Genomic DNA, 7,716 nt, shown 5'->3' with positions numbered 1-7,716 from the left:
AAGAGAATCTGCTGTGTGGATGAAGGGCAAGGAATGCAAAACCACCCTCTCCACTGCAGGTGCAACACTGCCCCTTTCCCCTGTGCCGAGGGTTCGAGACGCTGCTTGCCCCAGTACCCGACTCCTCGTGAGCCCCAATCTGCTGGGAGCGGGAGCACGAGCATGGAAATGCCCTGTCTGCACCCCCGGCCCGCAGGGCTCCCTGTCAGCATCCCCCCACTCCCCAAGCTCCTTCCACCGCTGCGGAAACTGGCAGCAAATTATCAGCAAACCCACCTAGTTCCTGCCCGGCTGCGCGAGGTGCAAGGCCCGACCTGGCTGCCCGCTGAAAGAAGTGTGAGCTCGATCCACGCTCGGGGCCGGCCCTCCGGAGCCCGCCTGGCTGGCTTATCTCAGCTCCCGCTTTATTTTAGGGAAAGCGCTGATTGCTACGGCCGCAGGAATTCCGGGAGGTGGAAATTACGGAGCGCTTTGCCCTCCACACCCGGCGCTGGGACACGGCAGGGAGATGGGGAGGGGGGCTGCGCATGAGCCCCTCGGTGGGCTCTGCATGGAGGCGGATTTTCTGTTCACCTGCACAGGGCAAAGGGCTGCGGGCTGGGGACACGGGGCACGAGAGAGGGGACGAGCATCGGCAGGGACAGCGCAGCCGGGCTGGCCCCGTCCGTCCGTCCGTCCGTCCCGCTGGCGTTGCCAGGTGATGTAATGCTTGAGCGAAAACACACGCGGTCGTTAAACGCGAGCTCCCCGCTCCAGAGGAGCGACGCGGGAGCAGATGGATGCGGGACCGGCAGCTTTGCAGCGGTTCCAGCAGCCTCGGGGCTGTGATGTGGCCCGCGGGATGCAGCCCCCGGGCGGGGCTGGCCGGGTGATGCATCCTCGGTGCGAGTGTCTGCACAACATGCAGAGAGCAGGGCTGGGACAGCGCTGGGAATCAGAACTGGGGCAGCTGGCCGGCTCCGAGCAGCTCCCAGCCCTTGCCAGTGGAATGGCTCTGACTTTTGAATGCGTGTTTTGTACCTAGAAAGAATAGATGTGAGGCAAGACCTCCCCGCCCCTGGCACTCGCGCCGGGGAACGGTATCCAAACCCTTTGTGATTTGGCCGGAGCGCTCCTCGAGCCGCCCGCGGGGATGGGCTGGGAGCGTTGCCCCAAGCTTGCAAAGTGTCAGGAGAAGCGGCGGGGAAGTCACACAGACGGGCACGGTCTGACGGGAAAGGGGCGAGGCAGGAGATGCTTCCCACAGCGGGGCCCGCGCGGAACAGGGGGGGTTGCGAGATCGGGGTGAGAAACCCACGGCGAGGGCTGCAGCAAGAGCACCTGCGGCCACGTCCTGTACCAGCGTGGGGGCTTTCCTGGGAGCCGTGGCAGCTCCGGGAAGGATGGAAGCTTCCTGCAGCCGGTCGGTGGCAGGTGCAGGTCACACACGGCTCCCCCAAACGCTGACATAGTTGCTGGGGGAGATGCCAAAGAGCCTTACGCTGCTGTGACACGCGCGGGGAGCTGTCCCGGGGGTAACACCGACGTGCAAAACACAGAAGTAAACACCCCTTTGCCATAGCTACGAGGAGCTCCGCACCTGCCCGGCCCCCGGACCCCAACCCTGCTCCGAGCGCTGTTGACGGCGTTGTCATAGGAAACGGCACTGCCGGGGTGTGCCGGGACTTTGCGGGGCCTGCGCCGGATGCGCTCAAAGGAAAGGTATGTGCGAGGGGCAGGTCACACCCGCAGAGCGGCCTCGTCACCGTCCCAGGGAAGCTGAGGCTGGTACACGGCCTTGGAACAGCCAAACTCACCGGGACCGTGAGGGCCTGAAGCTTTCATTCCTCCTGTGTCTCTGCTGAGCAAATGCTCCGTGTTTGGGGTGCGTGCCAGGACGGTGGTGAAGGGACAGGGAGCTGCCTCTTCCAGTGCTGAGCATCCTTAGGTTTTCCTGCCTCGGTTCACCGCTGTTAACTGTTGGCCACCCCTGGATAAGCTGCATAAAGGAAGCTCCAAACTAGAGACACTGTGAAAAGGACACCTCTGTCAGACATCCCTCCCAGGACACAGGGCAGGAGGATTGTGAGGCACGGACAGGGCTCTGTGGTACCTGGAAATCAGGGCAAGTCTCTGCTCAGCCTTATTTTCAGCAAGCGAAACCTTTTTATTTTGCCAAGTGCCCCACTCAGAGGTGTTTTCACCATTGTCCCCATGGCTCTGCTGATGTTAAAACACCAGGGATCTCTGGGTGCTCTGGGAATGGGATCCCGTTGCATGCCCCAGCACCTTCCCTGGGGGGAACATTCAGCCACACGTACAGCCCATGCCACAGCCCCACAGGACACCTGTGTGGCACACGCCTGGGGCAGCCCTGGAGCCATCCTGTCCTCGGTGTGAGGATCCTGGGATAGAATCCACACAGCCACCATGGGCATGTTCCAGTGTCATGGGCAGGATCCTCGGATAGAATCATAGGATCATGGAATGGCCTGCATTGGAAGGGACCTTAAATATCACCTGGTTCCAATCCCCCTGCCCCCACTATCCCAGGTTGCTCCAAGCTCTGTCCAGCCCAGCTTTGGACACTTCCAGGATTAGATTATCCCAGCTGTCCCAGTTTTCCCCGTTGTACACTTGGTGCTGGGGTGTTTGTCAAGGCAAGAGGAGCACTGTAAGCTCTGCAGGGGCTGTTTGGGGACCAGGGGCTCAGGCAGCCCCTCTCTGCCAGGTCCCATTGTCTGTTGGGTTTGAAGGCTCTTGGGACCCCACCTGTACCTCGCCCACCCTTAACTTTCCACGAGCTCCTCTTTCCCTGGCAGTCTCCCCCCACAGTGGTTATGGGAAGAGGCTTTGCCAACACAAGGATGCTGCTGGAGGGAGCAGAGCTGGAGCAGCAGCTGAGGGCAGTGGGGGATGCTCTTCCTTGACATGACCAAGAGAAACAGCATTGCCCTTCCAGCACCTCAGAGCGACCTGAGATCTCCTGGGAATGTTTGTCATTGGAGTCTCGTCACGAGGAGAAGGGGAGACACCTTCCCCAGCCCCTGCTAGAGACCCCTATCCCAGGTTTCTGTTTTCTGCCGGGCAGGAACAACCAGGACCAGATCCATATCTCTTCTGTCCCTCCACAGTGCTCTCCCTTTCCGTCTTTCCACCAGTTTCGGTGCCTGCTTCTCCCACCCTTTGGTCCCCTAGATCTCTCCTGTGTCCATGAGCCCTCACTGCAGCTCACACTCGGCTGCGAGCCCTGTTCCAATGTTTGTGACGGTGCCATCTCTGCAGGCTTTGCCTCTCTGACCCTCTGCCCTGCCCTCATGGATAACCAGCTCTCCCTGTGCTGGGAAGTCCTGTGGATGTGACCCGTGAGGTTGGGATTGTGTTGGAAGTGGTGCAGCCGTAGGACAGCACTGGTGGGATCTCCATCCTTGGACATGTTCAGAACATGCCTGGACGTGGCCCCGAGCAGCCTGACCCAGCTTTGGAGTGCTCACTTGCTCCAGCACTGGGCTGGGGACCTCCAGGCATCCCTTCCAGCCTAAATCCTCCCATGATTTATATCGAATTCTCGCTGGTATTTCTGCAGTTCTGGGAAGCCTGCAGTGATGTATCGTTGAACGGCTCTGATCCGATGCTGGCCAAGGAGGGATTTAGTGGTCCTGGCTCCATCCATCTCATTCACATTGTCCTTCTCAAGGACAGCTGAACATCTGCTGCCCATAGGTAACTCCAGGCCGCCGCTCCCAGCCTGGGTGTGAAACCTCTGCCTGCCTCCATCCCCAGCTCTGACCTGCCCTCAGAGATTTCGAGTGATTGTTTTCATCCTTCTCCCACTGTCTGGAGCTTTCCAAGTGTTGATTAAAAGGTACCATCACTGCAAAACATGCTGTGCCTGAGTGGCTGCAGCTTTCAGCAAGGGAGACTCAGTGTTTACTGGAACGGTCAGCAGCGATTCCCTGCCAGATGTCAGCTCTGACCCCCAGCAGTTTCGGCAGCAGATCCGCTTAAAAATTGGAAGATTGGTTTGTATTTTTGAAAGAAAGGCAAAAAAGCAGGATACGTTTATCATGGAGATACTGCTTTCCACTGCCTGTGTGCTCTGCAGTGGCCAAAGTGTGTTCAAAGGGGCTCTCAAACCTCCTTTGTGCAGAGAGCAGGGCTGGAAAATCTCAACCCAGAAGGGGAAAACTGAAGCAAATCGTGGGCAACCGAGCACAGAGATGTAACTGGTTACACTCAGCCAGAACATGAACTTTAGACACTGCCTGTGCTCCAGTTTGTGTCTGCAGCACAGAGGGGCCCTGAGGAAAAGGCGGTGGAGCTCTATTATCTCACAGCCAGATACTCGTGGTGCCGAGGGGAAACATAGAGCAGGCAGGGCTGGGCTCCCTCCCCTCCCAGCGCACCCTGCAAATGCCAGTCGATGGCTCCCAGAGCCCTGATAATTCGGACCATGACTCAGAGACCAAGAATCAAGAGCAGAGCTTCAAATTAAGAATTATTTAAAAAAAAAAAAAACAAAAAAAAAAAAGCACATGCTGGGTACAGTTTTTTTGTGTTCTGCTTTTTAAGCCATGAGGTTTCTGCCTCCGGCTTTTCTGTGCATCCAGAAGGGCTTAGAGCTTGCCTTTCAGCAAAGTGAAATATGAGCCTCCCCCAGGCACAGGACTCTGGGAGATGGGGATTAGAGAACCTGAGAGGCGAGTGATACATTTGCTGATGGCAACAAGGCTGTGGATCCACAGCGGATGTTCTTTCCCCACAAGACCCTTGCAGGGAACTGTGACTCCCCACACAGGTTGGAGGACACTGGCCTGTCCTGCTCTGAGGTGCCCTGGAGGCTGGAAGGGACCAGCTCAGCCATGGGGTGACCTTGAGATGAGTTCCCTGTTCCAAAGCGCTCGGCAAGGTGGGGATCTGGCTCAGCAGCCACCTCCACCCTCCTTGCCTGACTCCCCAAGAGGCACCACGTGTGTGATCAAAAGCCCTGCAATCCTGAGATCTGGAATGTGGTGGTCTCTGTGCTGGGAAATGGCAGAAATCCTGCAAAAAGCTAAAAAAGTGCTTTGCCCAGGGCTGCAGCTGGGTACGTGCGTGCAGGCTGGTGCCAGGTTCCTCTGCCACCCTCCCGGGGCTGCCCAGGGACCTGCAGTTTTCCCATTATTTTCCCCTTGGGAAAGCACCTGCTGCTGGGGAGGGTCACTGTCAGCAGCTGGCCTGGCTCTGTCCTGGCAGCCCAAAATGTGACTGGGATTTAATGGCTTCAGTGGAATAACAGGAGAGGAACCCGGGGAGGTGGTGCGGCAGGTCAGGGCTCTGGGGGACTGCCAGGCTGGGGGGTCTCACAGCAAGGCAGGTGTGGGGACAGGAGCAGAGGGCAGAGGAGACAAGAGAGGGGGTGAGAAGGTGGCTGGACCAAGGCAAGGAGAGCTGGAACAAGACTTGGAGCCTGCAGGAGAGATTTAGGGGCCAAGGAGGGGGCGACCAGGTGTCAAAATTGAGGGAAAGATGGAAAAGGAGGGACCAGAAAGGGATGGGTGGTCCAGTGTTACAGAGCAGCTACCAAGAAAAGGATATGGATCTGCTCCAAGATGGGAGAGTGGGGAGGAGAGGCCAAACACCCCGTGGGATGGAAGGGACCGGCTCTCAGAGCTGGGAACAGAGGGAAACGAGAAGAGCTTGTGCCAGAGAGGTCAGGGGCTGAGCAAGGGCTGGTGACACCAAGCAGAGGTGACGGTGGCCCAAAAGCCCCTGCGTGGGCTGACATCAGGAATGGCAGCTGTGACAGAGCAGAGGAAGCAGGGAGGTTCCTGCTTTCATCCCAGCACCAGCCAGGATTCCCTCACACCTCCTGGTGCTCCTCCAGAGCTGCATCCCTGCAGGACTCTGCCCGTGCACTCCTGCCACCTCTGGGCCGTTCTTCTCGAGTCGAGTTCTTCAATCTTCCTCCCCGAGCAGCAGCAGCAGAACCAGATCCTCCCTCAGACAGGCTCTGCCCAGCCCTGGCTGCCTCTCCCTACCGCTGTAGGGCCGCTGGCCAGCCCGGTCCCGCTCTCCAGCAGTGCCTGTGCTGGGAACATCCCAACCTGTGCTACCCTCTGGGGGACGGGGTGGGAGGAGGGAGCCAGGTCACCACGAGCCTGCACCCCCCACATCTCCAGCCCCACGGATGCCTGGCACAGCCGGCAGGGACCCCGAGGAGCTGCCCCTATCTCTCTCCCACGGGTGTGTAAGGGATGACCCAGAGCCTCTTGTTGCTACATCCTCCTGGAGTCTGAGGAGAGAAACACTGCTGGGGGAGAGCACCCTTTGGCTTGGGGTGATGGGCAGCCTTTTGGGGGCTGTTTCACTGAATTCTTTCTCTTTCTCCACCAAGCCCCACTCCAGGTCTCAGCTTCCCCGGGGAAGCCGTGACTGTGTCCGTCTGCTGGGGCTTGGCTGCGCTCCTGAGCAGCCCTGGGAGCCGCTGCCCGGCGCTGGCAGGTCTCGGCATGCCGGTTCCCAGCGCGTCTGGGCTGGGAGCAGCCTCAGGGCTCGGCCGCGGGGCTCAGCCGCTCGCGGAGCGCTCTGGCAGCGGCTCCGGCACAAGCGCGGCGCTGGCCCTGCCCCAGCGCACGCTGCTTCCTCCCGGCACGCCGGCCAAGCGGAGTCAGCTGAGGACAGCAGCAGAGCCGGCAGCGCAGGCAGCGCGGGGAAGGGATGACGGAGGGCTGGGGTGGGTGCTGGGCAGTGCCAGGGAGAAGCCTCATGGAAGGGCAGTGGGAATTTGGGAGTTGCTGCCGTGGGTCCGCCTGCCGGATGGGCCGCTCGTCTCTTCCGCCAGGTTTTGGGGTGTCTCTGGTTCCGTTCTTTGCCAGCGTCCGTCAGCAGCCCCTGGGATTTGGGGCTTTTCCCTAACGTCAGAACTCCCGCACTGCCAGTCACGAACAACCCGTTCCCTCCAAATCGTCCCTCTTGCGCAACCATCACTAAATTTTCCTCCCAGCTTCCAAGCGTCACCTGTTGCCTCGAGCGATGTCACCTCCGTCCCTCACGTCCCTTATTCCCGCTGAGGTAACAGAGGCTTCCCTGTCCTCCTCTCTTTTATTCCCAGGAGCCGGGGCTGGACAGAGGCGATTCCTGCTGCCTCGTGCTCCTGCCTGCCGGTGCTTGAAGCTGCTGCTGCCGGTGACGTCCTTGCCCTGGCATCAGCCGTGTGCCAGAACTGCTCGCCTCAGGGATGGGCAGGGATAGAGGGTTTGAAAGCTTTCAGGTTCACCTCTGCGCCACCACCCAGATCCCGTTGCCCACGGCGATGCTTTGGCTCAACTCGGCCAGTTAAGACGTCATTTGTAACTAGCACATGGATAACGTTTCAATTTAGTTAATGAATCTCTGACTGCAGAATGTTGCCTCGGGCCAGGTGAGCTGCTCGCTGAAGAGGCTGCGGACAAAAAGAGCATTGATGAAATATTTCACCCTTTCAAAGGAAAATTTGAGGGTTGTTTGTTTTTTTTGTTTTTTTTTTTTGTTTGTTTTTTTTTTTTTTTTTTCCTAGCGTGGAGCTGGATTGTATTTCAGGGCTGAGGCTGAAACTGGCTTTTTTTCACTTTGAACCCAAATTATTAGGAATTTAGTTTTGGTTTCAGGGATAGAAATCACAGAGATACTGGGTTTAGGTAAAACTGATAAGCATCAGGCCTTTAGGTCCATTGGAATTGCTTAGGGAAGGTGTTTCCCAGTCCCAGAGGTGCTCCG

This window comes from Corvus cornix, chromosome 19 (assembly GCF_000738735.6).
Source record: "Corvus cornix cornix isolate S_Up_H32 chromosome 19, ASM73873v5, whole genome shotgun sequence".
Classification (NCBI taxonomy): Eukaryota; Metazoa; Chordata; class Aves; order Passeriformes; family Corvidae; genus Corvus; species Corvus cornix.
Note: the sequence above shows the minus strand (reverse complement) of the source record.